The following is a 25,136-nucleotide window of genomic DNA, read 5'->3' as shown; positions in this document are numbered from 1 at the left end:
CCCAACCCCAGAAAAAAATCTGCTGTGTAGTCTTCCTAATCTCTACCTTTTCCTGTTAGTCATGCTGGCAAGTATCTGCGTTCTTTGCTGATATTTTGGTCAGTATCTCATAGAATCATAGAATTGTTTAGGTTGGAAAAGACCCTTTGAGATCAGCAAGTCCAACTGTTAACCCAGCACTGCCAAGTCCACCGCTAAACCATGTCCCTAAGTGAAACATCTACACGTCTTTCAAATACCTCGGGGGGTGGTGACTTAATCACTTCCCTGGGCAGCCTGTTCCAATGCTTGACAATCTTGTCTGTGAAGTAAATTTTCCTAATATCCAATCTGAACCTCCCGTGGCACAACTTGAGGCCATTTGCTCTTGTCCGATTTCTTGTTACTTGGGAGGAGAGACCGACCCCCCCATGCCTACAGCCCCCTGTCAGGGAGCTGCAGAGAGCGACAAGGTCCCCCCTCAGCCTCCTTTTCTCCAGGCTGAACACCCCCAGCTCCCTCAGCCACCCCCCATCAGACTGGTGCCCCAGCCCCTTCCCCAGCCCCGTTGCCCGTCTCTGGACACGCTCCAGCACTTCAGTGTCCCCCCTGCAGTGAGGGGCCCAACACAGCACGGTATCCAAGGTGTGGCCTCATCAGTGCCGAGTACAGGGGGACAATCCCTGCCCTTGTCCTGCTGACCACACGACTGCTGATACAGGCCAGGATGCTGTTGGCCTTCTTGGCCACCTGGGCACACTGCTGGCTCATGTTCAGCCAGCTGTTGACCAGCACCCCCAGGTCCCTTTCCTCTATGCAACTTTCCAGCCCCTCTTCCCCAGGCCTGTAGCGCTGCGTGTGGTTGTTGTGACCCCAATGTAGGACCTGGCACTTCTCCTTGTTGAACCGTATACAATTGGTCTTGGCCCATCGATCCAGCCTGTCCAGCTCCCTCTGCAGAGCCTTCCTACCCTCAAGCAGATCAACATCCAACCCCCCCCCTCAACTTGGTATCATCTGCAGATTTACTGAGGGTGCACTCAATCCCCTCATCCAGATTATTGATAAAGATATTAAACAGAACTCACCCGGGGGAACACCGCTTGTGATCAACCGCCAACTGGATGTAACTCCATTCAGCACCACTGATTCGACTTGGCCGTCCAGCCAGTTTTTTTACCCAGCATTTTTACCCACCCAAGCCATGAGCAGCTGGTTTCTCCAGGAGAATGCTGTGGGAAATGGTGTCAACGGTTTTACTAAAGTCTGGGCAGACAACATCTACAGCCTTTCCCTCATCCACTAGGTGTGCCATCTTGTTGTAGAAGATCAGGTTAGTCAAGCAGGACCTGCCTTTCATAAACCCTTACTGACTGGCCTGATGACCCAGCTGTCTTCTATGTGCTGCATGATGGCGCTCAAGATGATCTGCTCCATAACCATTTCATCATTTCTCTGATCTTTTGTGAAATCAGGCTATACTTAATTTATCTTGATGTTCACTTAATTCTCACCAGGACTTCAGATGTTGCAAAATAGCAGGAAGTGAAACTCTTTCTGCTGGCTGGGGGTGGCCAAAAGTGTTCAGCTAAAGCCATCAAAAATGGTGGTGGTATTTGATCCCTGCAATATAAACTGCTAACAAGTCACCTGATTTTGCTTTGCCATTTTTGGAGAACTCATGGTTTTGATGAACAATGATTTCATTCTCTGCTTCATGCTGTTTAATGTAAAGTTGCATGCTAATAAATTTAACACCAAGTTACTGACTTTGCCCAGATGATGGAAACCTGCCTGGGCTGACCAGTTAGGATTGTTACTAGTGGTGTTGTTTCTGGCCAGCTTTCAATTGGAAGCGGGGGTGATAAAGTAGCTCCGATTTTCTTGCATCATTTTCTTTTGTAATTAGATCCAATTGTTCTGATTTTTCCGTGTAGATTTAGAAGCATATCTAAGGTCATTGGCATTTCAAAAGCTCTGGCTAAGTTGAGTTTTAAAGAAAATGTTTAAAAAACTGAATTTTGCATAATTATCTAAGTTTAACAATATTTCCGGTTAGCTCACTATGAGGTTTCTGCCTTGATGAGACTTTAGTGAGGTCAGTTTTTCATTGCTGGTAGGAACTTTAAGATAATAAACTAGAGAAAACCCTTAAGGAATATGAGAAATAATTTTAGATAATAGACTGAATGAATTGTTTCTTGCATTTCTTAAAGGTCTTAATGCTTAGAAATTTACATAATCCTTATTTAAATATACTAGAATTGCCATAATTCTGCATTTACTAGATTTTTTTAAAATATCTAAATAAAAATTAATTTACATGTCTGATTATGACTTCCACTTCCTTACTGGTTATTTCTAACACTTCAGCACATTTCAGGTGTGGTATGTACTACTTGACTTTTCCTGTCAGCATGTTTTGCCCTTTGCCAACCCACCACAGCCAGGTTGGTTGGACGGAGCTTTGAGCAACCTGATCTAGTGGAAAGTGTCCCTGCCCATGGCAGGGGCGTTGGAACTAGATGATCTTTGAGGTCTCTTCCAACCCAAACCATTCTATGATTCCATGACCTTCTTCATTACAACAATAGATGCATGTGAGTCCTGCTGTTTTTTTCACCTCCGCATTAACGGTACTTTTACAGAAAAGACTGCAGTTAGGTGCAGTGAGGAGCTGCCTTGCATGATGTTTTTCATGAAAACAGTAGATGTCCAACAGTACAAATTACAAAGGTTTAAAGAGGACCCTTAAGGCTGATGTACACAATTGCAGTTAAATTTTTTTGACACTTGTGTAATATGTTAGGATGGAATTTATCTTGCCTGATAATAGCGTTCTGAAATTAGTAGCAGAAGTCTTAATTTCATTGAGTTAAATAGGTCCACTTGATGATAAAGAGATAAGGGTAGGCATCTATAGAAGATGATCTCACTCTGGGGTGGGTTTTGTGTCTGCTTCTCTCCACTGACTATGGAGGAAAGCATAGTTTCCCAGTGCATGTCAGACACCTATGATCTATAATAGGTGGAGATGTAAAAAGAAGCAATGCATGCAAATTAAAAAGCAGAAGTGTGCAGAGTATTACAAATAGTGTGATTTATCCTGTATTTTGCTTCTTCTTTCCACTCATCCATTTCCATAAGACTTAGCAAACATATTTGTCCATCAAATGTTTCCTAGGGCTTAGGGAGAGGAGTATCTATGCATTCTGTTCTGCCTCCAAATTGCAAAAGACTGAGGCACAGAGAAATTGTTGCTTGCATTTCCATGTTTTAGGTTTATAGCATGAAACAGAAAGGGTTTTGTCTGTTATGGCAAGCTATAGGATGCATAGAACTGACTATTGCATCATTCAGATGGTAAAAACTCATTTTGGGTTAGTAGTATCTAGCATTTCCTCTAAATCTGCACAGTACTTCACATAAAACCCAAGGCAAGCTGACTGCATGGAAAAGCTCACATAACTCCTTTTATTTTTTTGTGAAAGACAGGTTGAGAAGTGTGAGAAAGAGAGGAAAGGGATATTATAATTTCTTTCTCCCTCTGAACCCTTTACAAATGGTTTCCTGGTAACACAAGCCCTTGGTGTGGCAGATGGATTTTATGAGAATTAATTGCAATAATATTCTATAAAACTGTCCCAAATGTTTTCAGAACCCATTTCCTCTTCTTTATTTTTCTGATGTCTACTACAAGGGTATGTCATAAATAAGTATAGCAGGAATATTTCTACACATAAGTAACAGAACTGATTTTACTTTTCACTTTCACAGAGGAATAAGTAAAGGTATTTAAAAGTGGACTTGACTGCAAATACCATCAAGAGGTAATTGTAAAGTAAAATGCTGCATTGCTGCAACAGCATGGGCTACATGACCAGACTGCACTTTCTGGTCTGCTGTCTGTGATTCCTTGGGACACTGAGAAATGACACTGGGGACAGGGGTGGAAGAAATCACTCAACACATTTTGATATGATCACATTAAGACAGCAAATACAGAGTTCCTTTGCTGTTTCCCAGCGGCTGCTCACACAGTGCTGGGAGCTGAACACTTCCCTGCATCATCTCTAGCACTGACTCATGGGAGAAGAGGCAAACAGAGCACGATCCATTTTGATGGTCCATGTTTTTATTGTATCTTGGTAGGGAATATCTCATTCAGGAACCTCAGTAACCTAGAAAAACTGGGCAGATGTGTTCTGCATTGCAGAATAAAGACATAACCTATGGCTGAGGTTTTTCTTATAACCTGTGGCTTTTGCTTTTGGGAACACTCTTCTCTTTTACTTTTGCTTTGGTTTGATTTTGCTGGAAAGGTGATAATTTAGAGCTCCTAGTATCTTCACGTGAAGTTGAGAACATTCATTGTCTTTGAGGAACAGGCAATAAAGCTGTAAATGTTGTAACCAAATGGAAGAATCCTGAAGCAAACTCAGCTTCTAAAACGTGGTCATCTCTATATAGGCAGATAGCAGATCCATGACATGACTACCAAATAAAAGAACTTATTTTATCCCTCTCTTTTTGTAGCTTGTGCACCTTATTGTCTTCCATTTAAGGCATGTGAAATTGTTTGTGTAACACCTCTTGTTTCTGAAATAATAATCCGACACAAACAAATAGAGCTCTTGGCTTTTCAAAAATATTCAGTGCTGGTTTGCTTGATATATTATTAATAGAAATGATGAGACATCCCTCTGGTAAATAGGCAGTGGAGTTGCTTGGCACCTTTTACGATAATACAGTCTTGGAAAGTACAAGAGATACCAAGGAATATGCACTTGGAAGTAGGTTGTGAGGAATTTCAATAGTCACAGTTTCAGTAGCCCCTATGATGGAAGCAATGCAGGGAAGGATCATCTGCCATGCTTTTCTGACTGGCCTAGGAGTGGTAGAGGACACAATTTAAGGTATCCACACATACTCCAGAGCTGGAGAAGCACCTGTCAGAACCTGAAACCCAGAGAAATGTCATCTGTGTGATTTGTGAGCAGAGTATGTTGCCTGGCTGCAGCACATGCATGGCAATGCTGTGAGGCAGTGAGCACAAACATGAAAGAAGGGTTTAGGTCCATCAACAAATACTGCATAAATACTGTTGTAATGCAGGAAGAGGCTGCTCGCAAAACCTTACTGTCCTAGAGACCACCTCTGTATCTGGAACAAGGAATGTGGTAAATTGAAAGCCTCATGGAGATACCACCAGAAGGCTAGAAAGAAATACTTCTGTGATTTTTTTTTTCACTTAGATTTGTGGAAGAGATGTTAAGAACACTATTTCTTTTCTCATTCTGCTCCAAACTTGACCCTAAGAAAGATGGTTTAATGTCTTTCGTGAATTTTCTTCTGGAAATAGGAAGTTTTTGGTGTGATAATGTGTGTGCTTTATTGACTTCTATAAACAATTTAAAAAAGTTATCTAGATTTAGGCATTTTGTTTGTTATTATTTATTAATAGGGTTAATTACAGCTATAAGCTGTGGATATTAGTATGCGATTCTCTAAGATTACATTGATTGATTACCATAATATATCTAAAAAATATTGCTTAACTGAATTTATTGATATTTAGTGATTTTTTTGCCTTCAGTTTATGATCTGTTTCATTTTATACCAGCAAGAATTTGAACTTCCAATTACTGCTGATATTTTCTGTTCTGACTGGTATAAAATTGCCTGTTAAATCTGTAGCCACAATTTTTTTACCACTGTGGTGGTTTACACTTGGCTGTAAACTTGGGTGTAGCACAACTGTTGGGGATCAATTCCTGTCTGTATCCATAGAGTGAATACAAGATTACAGGGTTTCCTGTATCTCAGCTTGCTCAGTGCATGTTCATGCACCAGGTCTGACCCGCTTGTAAGCCTTCTAGGTGGTAATCAACAACTTGTGTAAGTGCTTGAATATGAAACAATACTGTTGTACAGAAAAGTAAAATGCAGATGTAGTTAATCTCTTGACTTGCTTCTGAGACTCTTCCACTAGGCTCAGATGCAATGAGAGTTTGCTGTGATTTTGGATGCTGGCTTTGCTAATCCGTGGTGTGAGAACACTATCTTATTCCATAAGAAATGTCAGGGCAAAGAAGCTGGCTTTCCCTCCTTACCCTCACCTGATCTGCTGTTCTGTGGAGCATCATGGTTGGGTTGTGTAGCAAACATTCCTGGGTCGCCTCTATGCCTGGTTAGAGCTGCATTAGCTTTGCTGTGGGCAATGGCCTTTGCACTGGCAATGGGAAGAGATGGATTTGCCCTCATGATGTTCAACAACAGCTTTAAAAACAAACAAACAAACAAAAAAGAGGTTTTGTTTAACAGTAATGCAGCTTTTACCTTATTAATCTGCTTCCTGAAAACAGGTTTCTCAGAGAGAAGCTATGCATAGGATCAACGTAAGTATTATTGCATATTTACATGTACAGGAGCCAAATGTGAAAATGCTGCATCTGTAACTGTCTCTAATTGTTGAGGCCATTTTGACTATTGAGTTATGCAGATATACCTGCCTCTGCCATTTACTTGTTTTCCGGAGGGTGCTGTCCATCTGCTTCAAACTGTCTAAATACATGCTCGGCTTCATTACTTGCTACTACAAATCAAATAATAAGGGATAAGTGCCTACATGACACAGCCTGACTCACATCCCAGGTGCATTTATTTGTTTCTAGCAGTTAGATGATGCTTTCTACGTTGGCCTGGTTATTAATTTGAATTTACATAGTTTGTACGTGATTATTTTTCATATGTCTTGCTGCCTTTCTTTCTCTCTTCTGTCTTTCTCTCTGTCTTATTCTCTCTTGCTTTCTTTTCTCAGATTTTTTGAGGTGGGAATTCTTTTTGTATTTAATGTCACTGAAAAGAAGGTGGCAAATACATATATTTGTATTATATATATACACACACATATATGTATATATCTCATAGGCTGCACAGACTGTAAACGGTACATAAGGCATCAGTGCTGTTCAAATGAGTTCATGGTATTCCGCTGTGTTTCCTACACATACTATGTATGATTTAGGGATGTTTCCCCATCCAACTTTTAAATACAGGGAACAGTTTTTATCACTGATTAAATAACATGCAGACCTTCCAGGGCTTCCTCTTTGTTTCGAGGCTTTTGCATTGACACTGCATCTCTAACAGTACTTAGACAGGTCTTTCAGTTACAGGATCAACTTACTCTTTCACCCTTTTCTGAAAACTGTAACAGAGAGCAATTGCTTGGCATAAATGATGTTCTGGAGCCTGAAAAATGCTAACGGATACACATGTAGGGCTGATGGGATAGAAAGAGAAACCTGTATAGTTTTTAGCAATACAAGAGGTTCATTAGAGAACACTAAGAGCTTTGATGATGATTTGTAAGGAAATAATTGCAAAAGGCATCGTACTGTTCCTGCTTTGCAAGCAGCGTGACAGAAACACATTTTTAATTCCAGCTTCTGCACTGAAATGGGATTAGCGTATTCTTTGTATTAAACATCTTGTGATTGTGTAGCCTTTAGAACTGAAGTTGTTTGTTCAACACTATTGTCACATTTAGTACTGAGAGATAAGTTCTCAGCATTTTAAGAATAAAGTTACTTATATTTTTCTGTCTGTCTGTGGCTGTGGGTTAAAGGCTTCAGTTATGATTGGTCTGAAAATACTGTGCAGAAGCATTTGTAAGGCTCCTTGCAACCAAAGTCACCTAAATAGGTTGCTGTCCTAAACGGGTTGTTGTTAGTTTGAAGGAAGGATTATGGCACATCCCTTCCATCAAAGCATTCCTTCTGCCAACTGCATTTACTCCCGATTTTGACTCTTCACTGTAATCCTTAGAAAATCCTGCTTGGCATCTTTAGCAGTTGAATCAAGTTTCATGCTCATCTTCCTTGTTCACATTCAATCAAAGGAAGTACGGTATTTCTTAATTCTGACTACTAACAATAGCCACTAAATTACCTCAAAACCATTTTTTGCTTTTCGACCCAGTTGCCTGCAAGGCATTCTTTGGAACAAAGCAGAGACGCTTTTTAGTGTGTTATGAAGATAACACAGCAGCTGTGTTTGGCAAGGGTGCTGGTTTAAATATCAGTGTCTACCAGACTAGAAGATGTCAAAAAATGGGAAATAAGTATGACCATAATAGATGACTATGTAAACCATGGCATATCATGAAACACCCAAGGAAAATACTCTGGAATAACAGAGGTTTGGTTTGGTTATGTCAGCGAACTGATGTAAGTTCTCTGTAGTGATGTAAGATTAAGAACTATTTAAGTTTCTATATTGCTTTGACCTTGGCTGGCATGCAGTGTTATTGCTGCGTATGACAGCATCTGTGTACTTTTTCAGACATGTATTTTATTTATTTTAAATTCCTCCTCTAACTCAGTACCAGAAATTGAAAGTGAATTCCACCAAAACTCCATACATCAGATATATAGAAATTCATACTTGTATTTAGAAATCTGATAGCAACTTCAGCAGTGGGTTAAATAATGCAATAAAAAAACATAATATGGCATAATTTTGGGGCAAACTTATCTCTGAAGTTTTTAATTTTAATCCAGAAATTGATCTCTCACATCTGCTTGACTTAAAATTTCCATTTATTTAGTAGCATAGTTTTTTAGGTTTCCCTGCAATGAGGTAAATTATAAAAATGCCAGAATATATTTTGCTGTTGCTTTTCATCCATTTACATCACCTACCTCCAAAGCACTGATCTTCTGTAGGTTTGAAGTGCTGTGCCTTCTAATGCCTGTTAGGCATTTCAATTCCGCAGTGTTCAGATGGTTGTGAGGTTATATTTAGAAGAAATCATAAAATCTTATGTTAATAACAACAATAATAAGCAGCTGTTGGACTATGTGAATATCCAGCTGTACTGTGCAGTATTGTCCACTTCTCTCCTGCATTGCAGCCAGAGGAACAGGTAGTTTTCTTGATCTTGGCATATTGAGAATGGTGCAGTATCTGCCCCTTCGGGAGAGAGGATGAGATAAATGGAGTGAATTAGAGAGTATAATGCCAAGCTGACATACTCACAGATGAATTGAGGCCCTTGTAAAGATCTTTGATAGCAAAGCTTGTCATCTGATTACAGCATTAGTGCTACCAGTGGGTGACACTAACTGGGACCCTTGCTTTACTTCTGAAAAAATACAAAGGCAGAAAAGAAAAAAAAGAACTTGAGAAAAAGTCTTTTTAAAAGCACCCGTTTCATTTACATTTACGTCATGGTAATGAAAAGATGACAGTCCCACAGAAATCATAGAATCAATGAATGGGTTGGGTTGGAAGAGGCCTTAAAGACCATCTAATGATGAAATGGAGTACAAAATGTAATGAGATTTAAGCAGTTTGCAGCGTTTTCCACAGAAGAAAATGGTCTCTTGCTTTTAAGGTGCAGTGGATGTTTTAATATTTTTTTCCCCTCCCCCAGAAAATACATACATTTCTGCTGCATCTGTCTACAGCATGTGTAACACAAAGCTGTTCTGCCGATTCGAGTACATGCTGACCTAAGACAGCAGCTAGGAATATCTATCTAAATGGTAATAAGAACCTTGAAGGTTAATCCATGTTAGCGTGCAAAATCCTAAAAATCTTTGACAGTTTCATTTTGTCTCATTTTGGTTATTAGAAGTAAGTAAATCCACAAGTTTCCAATAGGATTGTTTGAGAGGCAAATGACAGAATTTACCAGTAGTTTCTCTTGGGCAGATTTACTACATTACTATTACCATAGTCTCTGGTCAATTTGATAGTTATATACAAATACATATATTTAACCAGGGCTGTTGAACAATCAAACTCTGATAACAAAGTGGACTCAGGCTGGGAAGTTAATGAGAGCTTTCTGCAAGCACTGGGGTCTGCTTTATGGCCCTCATTGTAGTGGAAGGGAGAAAATTTTACTTGGAAACAGTATTAGAGATTTTAGAATAATTTTCTGGTAAAGAAGCTAAAAGAGAATATTTTTTTTTTCTGAAGTGATTCCTAAATAATTTTCAAAAACTTTAAAGAAAAAAAATATTATCAGAAAACTAAATTACAAAAGTGGTAACACTTGAGGCTACAAAAATACAAAGTTAATTCATCCATGCTTCTGCATCATGTTTTAGATTGTAAAGTGTTAGGTGAGCTTAAACAGAGCAAATTATTCTCACCTTGTATTCTTGAAGGAAAAATGGGAGATGCGATGCTATTGCATCAGTATCAATGCGGAGTGCTAGTTTCAATGCAGTTGGAGGATATTAAAGTTGCTAGTTTCTAGAGTTAGAGTTATTGAATAGAAGAAAACGTACTCTTTGATACCATATTGCTTGCTGCAGACTCTTTTTCAAAAACCTTCAAGATCTAAGGATTTTGAATACTTTCTTCGCTAAAATTAACCAATCCATGCTTCCATCTATTTCTGGGATATGCTCTTAGAATGGGATCTGCAGCTTTGACCCAACTTTTCTTATACTGCTGCTTTTTTTTGCATATCTGCAAATCAGTCTCTATGTAAAAAATAATGCCATTTTGTTCTTCTATTAAAGAGTGATGTGCGGCCGGGTAGCTGGTCTCGTAAGATGTATACTTCCATTACTTGCTGAATTTTAAATCACTTTTAAAAGAATGCTTTAAGAATATTGGATGGTTCTTTATAATTCTGTTTTGCATAAGGTGGTTTCTATAGTTATGACAGCCCTTTCATGGGATCATTATACGGTCCCACGTTCAAGAGGATGTCAGTAGTTATAAAGGGTTAATACAGTGTAACGAGGTATAAGCAGTGTCGGTGTCATATAGCAGGGTGTATTATTTATGATAATAAACAACTGCTTGACTTATTCAATCCTATAACACTCCCTTAGCCATTTGTTATATCATCTGTTAATCATAATTAAGGTACCTTTCGTGTAAAGTGTGACCTCATTGGTAAATAGCAGAAGGCTGCGGAAAAATGAGTAAGAATGCAAATGTTCAATGGGACATTAGCCTCTACTTATTAAAATGTCTTTTATATAATATGCAAACTTTGGAAATGTAGTTTTTCTAAATGTGTTTCTTTTTCTCTTAATATTTTTGGGTTTATGCAAATTGTATTTACCTTATCGGTGTTAGTTTTCAAGGTACTTATAAGCTTAGAAATGGATTGTGACATTGAGATTGACAGATAAAGTTTGCTGATGGAACGGTTGTCCCACTAGGGAATTTGTACCTAGCAAATGATGTCCTCATTTATTGCAGGAGAGCTGTTCTAGAGTCATTGTGATTTTTTCATTACTTTGTGGGGTTTTTTTGCTCTGTTCTTCTGCTTTGAAGAGCATTAAATTTAGGTTATCAGTGCAGGGGGAAAGATAGTGCTTCAGTTATTAAAAAAAAAAGAAGACAGGATTAATAAGAATATTCAATTTGATTTTAAAACACAAAATAATATGTCTGTTATTAAAGTGAGCATACAGATCCAATTGTATCTTTCTATTGCACTTTGTAGAAATGCCTAGAGGAAACAGAATCAGAATTCATTGTGACTATTTCTATTGCAGAAAACACAAAGACACAGACTTTACAATTATATTCTTACGATCTAAGAGGATGAGTGAACTTAGAGTAATGGATGATAAAGATGAGTGTATATGAGTTTTATATACATGAGAGCAGTTGTGTTTCTGGGTCATTCTGTACTTTAGAAAAGCTCAATGAAACTAAAATGTCTATGGGCCAGATTTTAATCTTCGTTCATAAACTAGCTGGGTACATTAAGAGCAGGTCAGTTAATGCAATATTGTACTTATGCCATTGAATCTGCAATATAACTTGTGTGTTTTATATGTACGTTTCCAAAAGAAACCAGCTATATGTGCTGTGATCAATGTAGAATTAAGGGATCATATGTATTACAAAGTCATCCAACTTTCTATTCCCAGAGAATTAATTACATCCCATTTCCATTTTGTCAGTGTCATTTCCCATATTAAATAGAAAAGAGGAAAAGCATCCTTTTTTAGATTGATCTACCTTGCTTCCACATATTTCCTATTGGCTACCTATGGCAATTATGTTAATTAAATCATTATTTCTTAATATAGAAAAATATTAAGTAACATAGTCTGAGAAAAGCACACTCACTCAAAGCCTTCTGTTACTACTGTAACCTATTCCTTCAGAGATAGCCTATCATCTGCTATGTGCAAAGAGGCCATAAGCAGATGGCAGATTTGTTCCAATGAATGCTGGCTCTCACATGAGAAATTTGCTTTGAAAGTTCTATATAAATTTTTCTTTTCATTAACATTGAATATGGGACTTTGATTTGTAATGAGGTCAAAAGCATAAGAAGTGATTTACAGTGTGCATAAGGAGTTAAGGGACTTCTGTATGAATGGAATGAGAAAAAAATCTGATATTAAAAAATTAGTGACTTCACCTTTGGAAAAATAATGATCATGAAGTATATGGCTTTCTAAGCAAATTATAAGTTAATGTGTCTTTTATTTGCAGCAAAAGCTAATTAAACTTTGACATCGTAATAGACAGTTTTTAAATCTGCCAGCATAGGTGTCACTTACAGAAATACGTTAAGTGCTTCTACATAACAATCTAATGAAAAAATAAGAAGTTAGTTGCAAATTTATCAAAGCTAAGACTGTCATATTCATTGAGATACGGGGTAATATTACACTTAGTTTACCACAGAGAGGAACAAAAACTGGGCTAGATGTGGGGCAGCTATTCCAGAAACTTTGCAGCTCTGCATTGAATCTAGGGAAAGCCAGTTTAGAGCTTAAGTGCTTCCAGTCGCACATTGTGTAGGTGCAGACGCAGGAGCTGAGGGTTTAACTGCCATATAACAAAACATTGTAACCTCAAGGTCTGAAACTTCATTTCCGATAACACTGACCTTCAAAAAAAGACAGTATAGAAAGTTTCATGAAAAAACTTTGGCTCAGGACACAAAAGAGATGTAATTATGAGAAGCTGGACAAATGACAGCACTAGCACAAGCCCAGTTGAGTTGAATGACTGGCAGAGGAAACTGAACAGTAGATGTGGAATTGACTGTGTACAGCCAAGCTCCGACTTCACGGTATGACTTAATGGAAGGGAATTTCAGGCCTAATAAAAGACCTTCTTTACCATAAGAACTTGAATAGTAAGAACAGCTGGGGATGCTGTCATCTTAAGAAGCTGGAAGTGCTTTGTTGAACCCAAGAGACTAAATCCCAGGAAACTGTTGCATTACAATTTATGGGTTAGAAGCAGCAAGTTACTCAGTGCTGGAGAAAAGCCTAAGGTACAGGATGACTGAAGAAGGTGACCAGTCAGATGGCATTTTGGAATGCTCTTTTTTCAGCTGAAAGGAGGGCAAGATCCCTTCATGTAATGACCAGATAAAACAAGCTGATGTGCAAAGAATCCTCTGATCCCTGTTTGCTATTTATTTCTCCTTCATAGGTTGATGTTTGCTTAGAAGATCAGCTTATTACAAATCTAACAGTCGCACTGCAATATATTGAGCATTTCATGCTTGGCAAAATGCAGATTTAAACCCACTTCAATTTACACGACCAAGTTCCACCTTCACTTGAGGTGAAGGAAGGAGAAGGGGTGGAAGGAAAATGTAATATCATTTATATGAAATATTTGACTGTCCTTTTAGTTTAAATGAGCTTCACCCACCAGCTTCAGTCTCTGTTCTTTATAACTACTAATAGTTATGGCCACAAAAAAGCACCCTAAAACGCAAGAAAGGATTTACTCAATACGTTTGTTGATACAGTGACATGGCAGTGTCCTGGGCACTTCATTAGGAAGATTGTTTCCATCTTTCTTGCAGCAAGACCCTTTCTATTCCTGTAATGGGTGGGCCCCAACTTGGGCTTTACCTATAATCCACCCATGGCTGTCAATGCAGGCAGAGACCTTAGGAAGTTGTATTTGCTTAACTCTTTGGTCTTGCATGTCAAGATAAGAACCTGCAAAATGACATTAAAGCATCAAAGTGAGGAAAAAGGGAGGAGGGATACCATGTACACAGATATAAATCTTAATTTCTTTCCATCAAACAGTTTGTCTGAGAAGACATGTTTTTGCATATTTTCTGAACTTCATTAAAAATGGATGTAGATGTTTATTGTCTGCCTCAGAATAATAAAAATAATGGAAGCTGATGTGTTTAGTAATACAGTAGTTCAATCTAATTGCACACTGCCAATGCAAGAACGTAGATTTCAGAGCTACTCAACAGTATTTTTTTCAGTAACAGGAGCAGTGCAGGTTGTAGGGGAAGATGTTTACAAATTTGCAGTTGGAAAAAGGAGTTGTTTCAGGTTCTTGGTGTGTACAGATTATTCATGCTGAAGTCAAAGTTAACCAGCTTAATTGCCTTTGTAATACTGTTGTGTCATTTTGAGATACTGAGCTCGTATCAAAATCGGGAACACGCAAAGAAGAGTTATCTCTGCAGTAGGATGCCAGCAGAGATTTCTGAACTATAGCAACAGTTAGGGGCAGACAGAAATCGTGAGATTTTTTTATCTTTTTGGTAAAAAAAAAGATGGGAGAGTGGATGTTGGAAGGGAGACAAGCCTCTGCCCTGGTGGTGTCGGCGCCGCGCTCCTGCTGGCAGCTGAAACCCACTTTCAACCCAAGGAAGCTGTGCAGCCCCATGGGAGGTTTGAATACTGCAGCTTAAGTGTAATATTGGTTAGGGGGATTTAAAGTTGATTGGTAACCATGACAAAGTAATGTAACTGCAGTGACACTGGAAAATTGCGCCAAATGAGCAGAATTCACCCTCTTGAATTTTCTGTGCGGACCAAACCCATTATTAGGATCTGTACTTCCCAAAGTTTTTAATCCGTTGTCCAACTGTAACATAAAATAAATTATTGTCATTCTTTGCATAGTGAAAGTTGAGGGTTTATGCTTTGTCCTGCAAATCAGCCGCAGATGAAGCACTGAGTAGAACTACAATATTAAGTTTGGGGTTTTAAACTTAGATCATTAATTTTAGGATTTTTTTCTCTATATCGTTATAGCATTATTTAACAAAAGGAATCATGTTCTTTAAGACAATAAAATCACTTTGGCTACATTGGAAAATAAAGTTAGTCCTTCAATCTATGCATGTACGTATGCATAGGTAAGTTATAGACAGCGAGATTGCATTTACTAAGGTGTGTTGTGCTATTATGTTTCCTCTATTAACTGTTACCAGATCATATAAAATGAAAACTCACCACAGCAAGGCCTTAGCCTTGTCTATAGAACTGGAAGCCTATAAATGTTACTTAAGTTACAGCGTCTTTTGAGGTTGGTTTTGTAGGACCCAAAGGAGGACCTGTGGTGGTACCATAAGCTGTGCTTTCCTATGTTCCTGTAAGTGATGCAAGGAGCAGCTACAGATGCAAATACTGGGGAATGATCTGGAGCTCTGTGAGTGAAACACTCATGGCAATAGCAGAGGCAAGGTCAATAGTTAGAAACAACAAAATTTGGGGAGCGAGAGAAGGGATTCTCTGGTGTGAGGACCATCCCTGTGCCTCTAGAGGAACCAACCATCAGTCCAAACCCAGAGAAAACCATGATTTCCAAAACAATAGGGCATACAAGAAAAGACATAGAGCTTCTGTTTCTTATGCCAATCAACAAGATTTAGAAGGAAATGCAGCCAGAATTAATGGTCATTACCTGATGAAAACCAGACATCCTTGGGAATAGGCTCATACAATCCAGGATAAGGCTAAATGCAATTAAAAGGACTCCACTGAGGCCAAAATGGCAGAAAAGCCAGAGGAAACAGATGGATCTTGAAGCATGGAATCATCATCATGAGGAAAGACTTTTTTTTTAAGTTAAAAAAAAAAAAAACAGCAAGAAAGAAAAATCTAGGTTAGTTAGTTAAAGCCTAAATGTATTTCCCCAGGAAGTATAAACAACTCTAAAGAAGAGACAGTGACAATCACTTTATTGATTATTTGTAAAGAGGGAATTGGTTTTACTTTCCAAGTTTTGGGTTGGGTTTGTTTTTTGGGTTTTTTTTGCTTATAGGTTAGTTAACAGTTGAGCAATTTTAAAGAATGATTCACTATTTACAGTAGTTATTTCATCTGCAGTTCATTTGTAAGTGGAGAATTTAATACTACCCCACCTTAGATTTCACTAACAAAAGTATTTTAAAATTGCTTCTTTGTATGCTAATCCCATAATCGTAAAAATCAAGCACCACATTCTCCTTTACTGATTTCATTTACACACTGGAATGATCTTTCACAATATATCTCACAGTACAACAGGCCCTTCGTCTGCCTGAAAACATGATTCAAGGGGTTCCCTCTAACTTCCCATTGCTTATTTTGCTGCAGCATGTAGGTTCATAAACCCCTTCTGCACCACCTTACGTTAGAAGCAAGAACAGTTGTGTAATTAGGATGGTGGGTTTACTTTAGTAAGTATCGGTGGATTGGAATACAATTAACCTAATGTCTGTGCTGAATGAATGGATGGTTTCACTTAATGCAGGAGAAAACACTATGAAATTATCATTATAAGCTGTGCTGCTCAGACTAAAAATGAAGTGAAACTTTCTTGGTAAAAATTTTGCTGGTATGTATTTCTAAATGCTACACATGAGAAAAAAGAGGTTGTCAGAATTACTTTTGAAAAGCTTTACGAATTTGTTTCTGATAAGCAAATGGCAGGGTGACAATACAATTTAGTAATTTATCCAGTATATTAGGATTCATGGGCTACTCAGAAGTTTCACCCTCAGGCAAGACCTGTATTAGTTGCAGGGAAATGATTTATGCATTGTAATAAATGTTACTGCTCAATCTGTTTGCTTGTTCAATAGTTAAGGTCCCAAAAGAAAAGTCTATCTCAAATTAGGACTGGCATGCATTATCTGTCAGCTTTATATAGTACTGTAAAAGTCATTCAGCTGACAGAAATATTAGCAGAGTGTTTTATAGATTTTTATACTGGATGAATCCTTGCATTGGTGAGGAGAAGCGATGGGGCTGTGGTGCTGTGCTACAGGATTAAAGTTGCGTGTAGATGAGTAGTTTCGCTCAGTGGTTCACTGCAAATGAACATCTGGGCTGCATATTGATTCCATGTGTGCAAATGAGATCAGCCCAAATAATGACCAGAATCAATCAGGCTTCAGCCTAGATGTACACTGGTACTGATTTGTTAGACAACCAGAATTGGCAGCACCTTGCATAATTTGGCACCAATTGACAAAGATTAGACTGTTTTGGGGCCTGAGTGGTTATTAATTTGAACCCCCCTTCACAAAATATTTTGCAAAGTAAAGTCAGCTGCGGCTTATTTGTCCCTGCCTCCTCCTTTTCATACCAGCCCTAATTGTTTTAGACAAACAAGTGAGCTTGTGGCCTGTTCACTTTACACAGGAAGACATGAATTCTTTGATCCATACAATATTCTCTAGTTCAACCTTGGAGCTATTTACGAAGGAGATTTATTTGCAGACAGACAGTAAAGCAGTTCTTTGCAAATGGAAATGAGTTCAGCTTTGATTTTCTGGCTTAAGTTTCTCCCCTCCTGTAGGAGTCGTATCGCAAAACAATTAATAGGTACCTGCACTGGGTTCTTGTTTATTGGAGAGCAGCACAAACAACAGAGCAGAAATCACCCAGATGTTGTAGTTTTTGAAGTAGTGTAACACCGCAGGATCAGGACTGTGACAAACACAGCTTGCCCTGTTTTAGGTTTTGGACTGAACTTACAGTTCAAACAAGGCTTGCTATGGCTCACCAGCCTTTTGGCCAAAGCTGCCCCCTTTTCAAATCACTTCAGACAAAAAAAAAAAAAAAAAGGAGGGGAAAAAAAAAGGCATTACATTACAATCAAATAAATTTCACCTGGTGTTTCTGTGAATTTCACATTCACAGTAGTAAAATGGGTTGGTTCAAACCTCAGGAAGGTATTTGCACAAAGCACTGGAGCGTTTACTTTCATACAGTTTAGGGGGACTGTCATTGAATGTGCTGTCTTTTTTCTAGGAGTTTTCTTTGTACTTTGGCTTAAGAATAGGGAAACAGTCAGGCTAGTGACCTGAAAGTTTCTCTTGCCCTGGGTGAAATGAATGTAAAGCGACTGAAACTGGTGAAACTGCAGTGATGCTGAGTTGCTGCACGGGAGAGAATTTGCCATTCCTTCGTTATTGTTCTCCTGGCTTATCGCGTGGTGCTTCCTTTATCCATTATAAATTAATATAAATTCAGGATTGGTTTTATGAACCCTGGGAAGAATCAGGATTGTATAGTATGCGCTCCCAAGAATGATTTTTATATTGTGACATAAGTCACTTTTAATCGTTTGGTAATTCTGTACAATTCTCTCCCAAAGGATCTATCGCTTTCTTTAGGGATAGCTTCCAGAAATTGTGACTTATAGCACCCTTTGGGAACACAAAGTAACTTGGGCTAGAAAGTAAGGACACTGAAACTCCAGGTAGAAATTAAATAGGCAAAAAGTAATTACCTGGTCAGGTCAGGAGGGTTAACCCTCCCCTGACACAAGTGTGAGGGAATCTTTAATGATCACAGGTGGTGGAAAATTTTCCTGACTCAAACCAGGACTGAGACACACAGCAGATGAGTGGCTCCTGATACCATGCTGGGGCACTGGTTTAGTGCTGACTCGGGACATTATCCGTTTCTGCTGAATTGGCTGTGATTTCAGTTGCAAAATCAGAAAACAGACAGAAACTTAGCGTGCCTCTAGTGCCATACCCTGCTGGGTGTTTCAACATTGCGCAATGATCTTTCTATCCAGTTTTTGCCCCTGTCTGACCTTGCATCGCTTTTAAGTTCCAGTGAGATCAAACAGGGTGGCACAGAGTGATGGGGATGTTTGTTTTGCTTCTGTGAATGGGCATTGCTTGTGATTCATGTGGTTCGCGGGCCTGTGCTGTAGGAATAACTGTTTGGTATGGAGAAGGGTGGTAGGTGTTGGTGATCTGACTTGCCTTGCTAATCTCTAGCATCTATGATTCATCTGTTCTGGGAAGAATGGTAACAACATTATCAGGAGTCTTTGAATACAAAACATACTTTATCATAACTAAAAAGCAGGTTATGCCAGCTGTACTTACCACATTCCTATGGTGCTTTTCCTAAAATAAACCTCTGCTTTACGTGCATGAAGATATGTGAATCTGCCTGAAAATGTTTTCTTATGTGATGCCTAAATTAAAATCTAGCTGTAAAACCATGGCACTTGTGATCCTACCCGAGAAATTCATGTACAGAAGAAATCCCGCTTATATCTACCATTTTTCCTTCAACTGTTATTATCTGGTTTGAGAGTATTATTAATGACATCCAACTGACATACATTTCAGTTAGTGGGGAAATACAACATTTCTGTGAATGCCTGTGCTGTGTGGCTAACATCAACCTGCCCAGAAAAGGACAGACTAAGGCACTGCATTGTACTATCCGTATTAGAAGAATAAAATCAATCCTTAAAAACTCTTGCTACACTGAAGTAATGTAAGAAACAGGCTGTCTGTGCTATGATGGTATTTGATAATGAATCACTAAACCCTCTTTTCCTCTGTCATCTCAGTATTCAGTTCATTATGCTTTGTGACAAAGAATAAAAGACAGGCTTTATTCTTCATAATGTTTATGTCGCTAATGTGGTGTTTGTAATCAGCAATTTGTTTCTTTGAAGGGGTGTATTTCAGTATATGGACATGCCTTGCTGTGGTTGGTATTTTCTTTGGCTTGTTTACTTTTCATAATGAAAATGTCTTTTCATGTGGGATTTTCTTGCCTTTGTCTTTTTTAATTTACTGAACATTTCACTAACGTTGGCAAATGGCAATATATAAATGAGATTTTTAAAAAGAAACAACAATGCTAACAAGGATTGAAAGAGGTATCCTATTTTAGAACATTTAGAAATGTTTCTATAGTTGTTGCTTTAACATCTTAAGGATAGAACAAATCAATTCCTGGGTGTCTGAATCCAGAAGGTGCTGCGTTGATCACTCAGACTAGTTTGGCGGCTACAGGATTTCCATATAGTAAATCCTGAATCAAGCTGCTACAGTCTGATTGCACTGGAACATATCTTTTTAAAGATAGCTGGTTCAGATATCAAAGACAGGAGATTATATGAATCCTCAGTGGTTTAGGTGTATAGATGTAAACCTGGATTCAGTTACAGGGGAGTTTAAGTGAGCTTTGGAGCAGACTCAGCTGTACAATCACAGCCATTAATGCTAAGATGACGCTTCTCTGTGGCAGGGGGGATATTTTTTCCCATCATATTCCCCAGGGGTTCTCCAAGATCATGGCTGCTATGACATTGTAAACTCTTGATAGCTGCTTCCTGCGATAAAGTTCACCAGAAACAACATGACAACACTACCATCCTCAGTGGTATTGCTGTGCAGTACGTCCCATTGCAGCTCCTCCCAGGGAGCATTTGCTGTCCAACTCCGGGTTCATGTGTGCAGTTCAAAACAGTAGGAATTGCTTCATCCTCTGAGATTCTTGAATGCTCTCCCTTGGTTGTCATCTTCTGTCTTGCCTGTGCCAGATAACTGTTTGTATAGTTCTTTTCTTCAAAAGTACCCATAAAGAAATTTCTGTTTGGCTTTGCTTTTCTTTCCTTAAAACAATCTTTCAGCAAGTAAAGATATGAAGAAATGAGATTGACTTAATTGATACATGATGGGAAATGGTGTGTGTATATATGTATCCAGAGAGTGGAAACAGAAAAACCAGAAAGCTGCAGTTGTTTTTCTAAATGCAGAGTATCCAGAATCTGTGAGGTGTGGAGAGGAAGGGGGAGCAGTGACTTTCTGCACAGTAACTTTCTAAGGAATTTCACTTCTTGAGCCTAACACTGCTTGGACCTGTGTCCTTGGAAAAGTCACTTAGCCCTCTATTTTAATTCTCCATTCAGAAAATGACATTAAAAATGCCTCCTTCTTCATTTGTGTGGAGAAACCAGGTGTTTGTAAAGTTCTTTGTTGCTCTTCAAGGGGTCAGGAATGAACTGAATTTTAAACTCCATTTTTTGATTAATTTTTTTAACAACAGTTTAATGCCTCTTTTGCAAAATATTACCACCGTGAGGATGTGTGTGGGAGCTCTTCACCTCCAAAACAAGTCCTGATGGGAAGGCTCCCGCCAACCACTTCTGACAAAATGGTAGGTGGTTGTTTCACAGTATTACATTAGCACCACACTGAGTGCTGTGCAAGGGATGTGTGTCCATCTGAAGGCTGTCCACAGGGGATGATAATGGCATCCCTCTTAGCAGCCTTCTACCGGGTATCTGTTGTCTCCTTTTTAGAGGTCAGCTTAAGCCTAATTATTTTTTTTCCGCCTCCATATGTGTGACCAGAGATGCTACTGGAATACAATTAAAACTTAAGATACCAAGGAGAGTTTTAAAAATGCCCCAAGTGTGGTGATTGGATGCTAACAGCTGCAATCAGGAGGGAGGATCATCTCCCTACTAGGGTGTGAGCTGGACCCTGAGAGACATTTCATTCCTGGCAACACTCTCACCAGGAGTTTCCAAATGAGCTGATGTTACAAGCCATCATCAGCTGCAGCGGCAGCCCTGGCTCCCAGCTGCTTGCATGTGCAGGAGGAAATGCTCAGCAGCTTGGACATACTTGTTTACCAGTCCCTGTGGTTTGCATGTCCCACATCGAAAAGCCTTGGGCTCTGGGGCAGTGATTAGCCATCTCTCTAGGAGGTGTGGCTGAAATTTTATAGGGGAAAGGAAAACACTTTGTCCTTTTACTTTTTGTGTTAGAGGTTTTCCCACTAAATGGTTGCTCTTCCCACTAAATGATTACCTCTTATGCTGTATGTTAGAAATTGGAATCCAGTGAGAGCTATTGTGTTTTCAAGGGAGGCTGATGCTGCTGTAGAGTGTGGGCAGGCCAAAGCTGCTCATGCACTTTCATATTAGAAGATAGGTACAGAGCTGCTTAAAGCAGCCAAACATCAGGGGTTCCTGCTCATGTTCAGAGCTGAGTATTTCTGATAAATTTCTGAGCTTTAAGGTCACCAGTCCTGGAACCTGTGGTGTTTGCTGCCAAACACAGCTTTTAGGAGGGCAGTTTGGTACTGAGGTTCCTAAAATCTGCCTTACACCCCTTATTTCTAGCAGCTAAGTCCATTCCTCAGTGCAGCAAGAGCTGCCCTACAGATCTATCCTTTGTACTGGAAAAAATAGCACAGCCCTTTTCTTTTCTGCGTTGCCATTTCCGCACCCCCGGGAAGCACCGTGGATAAAAGTGCACTACAATTTCGTGACTTTAAACGTTCCAGTGAAGGCAGCATTTCTCCTCCTTCCACCATAAAACAGCCACCCATGTAAACTGGCCGTTCATTTTGCTGCATTATGGCCTGCTTAGAGAGCAGCAGCAAAGCGCGCAGCTGAACCCTGAGCTCTCTGATGAATGCTGTGTGCAAGTGCCTCCATCCTCCCTTTTAACTTTTTCTCTGTATGCCTGAAGCGTTGCAGACACACTGCAGCCGTAGGCACTTCAGCAGCTTTGCTTTATATCCTGCTCAAACTAGGTGGTGTGCCAGCTTTTGCAGGCAGGTCTATTGTGATAGTTGCTCACAGTTGGTATTGTGAAGTATGTCCCTTTTCCTTTCCAGATGCCCTGTGCTACCAAATAAGGGGAAAACATGTGTTTCCCAATGCTGTGATAAGTCAGAGGTATAAGTTACAGCTTTACCATATTGAGAAAGGAATGCAAAGTGCACCCTTCTCTATCAGCACAGAAAATGTTTACAGATTTGAGCTATAAGACATGGCAAAATTCACTGAAGCAGGCTACATCACTGCGCAGAGAGGGAGTGAGGGCTTTTTTTGGCCTTTTTAATTTGCCTTTTGCATTAAAAGCTGGATTTGTTAGTTAGATTTCATATTAGATAAAATTCTTTATTTTGTTCTTGTTCTCCTTGGCTAAAGCACCTCACGATTAAATCCAACAAAAAAAAAAAAAAAGGAAAGAAAAAAAGAAAATAACTGTATCAGCTCATTTTAGTTAACTTCTGCTTTTTCATGTAATTTTCTAATTTCTGTGAACAGCTGAATTTAGTTAATGATAAGCTATCCAAAAAAAAAGGGGGGGGAGGGGCACGGGAAAATTAAACCAAACAGAAATAATGTGTTCATCAGCTTGCTGTCAGTTTCTATTTTTTTCCCTTTTCGGCATTAATTTTTCTTGCTTAGGTTTAACACAGTGTCTTGTCTTAATGGAGTCAACCCACCTCGTTTTGTTACCATGCTATCCTAAAGCAGGACATGAGCTTAAAAAAAGGCATTATCAGCCAAATCAGCTACACAGTATGTTGCTAAGTTTCTCATTTTCAGATAACAATTAAATAAATAAAAACAGAAACAGCGACTGGCACTCGGAAACCCACATCACCATGAAATCTGAAGCATTTCCTTCTGCCAGGACGTGGTGGATGTCAGGAGAGTCTGTTAGCCTGCTTTTTAATGTTACTGGAAAAAACCCCACTCAAAAAGCCAGGGGAAAATTTGGAGATTTAACATTAGCCCTCAGTGCCGCGTGTTTTCTGCAGTAGCAAGGGAGCCACGTCAGGGTGCTCAGAAACGCCCTCCTGGGTGAATGCCAGTCACCCATGTAGCTCACAGGTACCTTCGATGGTGGCCAGCACTGTGTCCCCAGGCCTAGGGGCAGCCTTGCACAGTCGTGGGCAGCTCAGGCCATGGATGTGTGGAGGGCAGGAGTGACTTCAAGCTGCTTTGTAGCTCCCCTGGTTAGAGCTCACAAACACAGCAGGGATCAGGCACTCCTGGCCAGGCTGGGGCTGCAGGCTGGGTGGTGCAGGCATCCCCGGAGCATCACGCGTAGCAGAGGAAGCACCTTGCTGTCTCCTCCTACTCTCTTCCAACTGATAGTTTGTTTCCGTAATCTCCACGTTAGCACAAGGAGTGTGTAAATGATACCCCCGTGTGCTAAAGCGGCACTTGCTCCCTCAGGAGGCAGCACACCAAGGAGGGCACCATCTCTGGAAAGCTGCAGCGTTGCTCTTGGCGTTGGCCCAGCTGGGGCGACGAGCTCCGGGCTCTCACTGGGGTTCTCCAGTTCTCCGCAGTGGCTGCCACCAGCACATCACCTCTCTGGGCAAGGCCCCTGCTTTGCCACCTTCAGCAGGACCTTCAGTGGCAGATGTTGCTATTGGCCTGTCTCTTTGGTCTGTCCATCTGCTGAATGGTTTGGTTTGGAGAGGCGGGAGAGGAAGTCGGTGAATCCTGAGCAATCCAGAGATGTAACACAGCATACAGGCGCAGATGTGCTGATGGATGCTGCAAAGAAAGCATTTTCTTTTTGAACTGTCAGCACTGTCTGTGGCTTGACACAATATTTTATCTTCATTTTAAACTTTTTACTCATTATTAAAATATTTAAATTGGCTGGTGTGAAATCCTGTAGGAATAGTAGGAGTTTATTTCAGGGCAGCGGTGCTTAAAAGAGCCCCATAAGCATAACCATGTATGGAGGCAGCAGGGTATCAGTCCAAAGGAAAACTTACTGTCAGTTCAAATGTAATCCATATGTTAAAACTATAGAAAGTGTTTGTTAGTCTGATGGTTTGGCTAATACCAAGGAATGTTCCCTCATGGGAGACCTAACTTCCAAGCTCACGTAATGATAAAAGTGCTTTACTGAAGTAATCTTTGGGGGTGATGTGGGGTTTGGAGTATTGGTTTTGAAACTATGTGACATTTCACCAGGTAATGACATTAGTTAATTTCGGGGGCAGTGGGGAATGGTAATGACCCCTTCTCTCTCTCTCTCTCTCACACACACACACATACAAAAAAAAAAATTAAAAAAAATGAAGCGCTCTGACACTGATTTAGGAAATAGGGACACATATCTGCTGTACGAACGGGTGTGCCACGGGACCACACCTCAGGAAAACAGGGGCTGACAAGCTGTAAATGCAGTGCTCTAGTTCCTAGGAAAGCAGACAGGGAGGTAGCTTAGCCATTCATTGCCTTTCCTGCAGGAATGTCAGTATATGAATAGCGCTGAAGTGCTAGAATTGCAGTTGCATGAAAAATGGGTGGTTGAAAACAAATGGCTGAAAAAGACTTCTGGGGGTTTTTCTTGCTTC

The 25,136-nt window shown here is 39.7% G+C and overlaps 1 protein-coding gene and 1 long non-coding RNA gene across 2 annotated transcripts in view; one reads left to right on the top strand and one right to left on the bottom strand.

Annotated features, from left to right (window-relative positions):
- Positions 1-25,136, top strand: part of TRPS1 (transcriptional repressor GATA binding 1) — a 180,346-nt gene that overhangs the window by 82,379 nt on the left and 72,831 nt on the right. The gene's annotated exons all lie outside the window — the stretch shown is intronic.
- On the bottom strand, positions 120-20,593 carry LOC121085496. Its single transcript, XR_005827086.1, has 3 exons — positions 20,583-20,593; positions 16,352-16,356; positions 120-296 (listed from the first exon to the last, which is right to left on the bottom strand). It is a non-coding gene; the product is annotated as an uncharacterized LOC121085496 (long non-coding RNA).

This window comes from Falco naumanni, chromosome 3 (assembly GCF_017639655.2).
Source record: "Falco naumanni isolate bFalNau1 chromosome 3, bFalNau1.pat, whole genome shotgun sequence".
Taxonomy (NCBI): domain Eukaryota; kingdom Metazoa; phylum Chordata; class Aves; order Falconiformes; family Falconidae; genus Falco; species Falco naumanni.
Note: the sequence above shows the minus strand (reverse complement) of the source record. Positions and strands in the feature narration are given on the sequence as shown.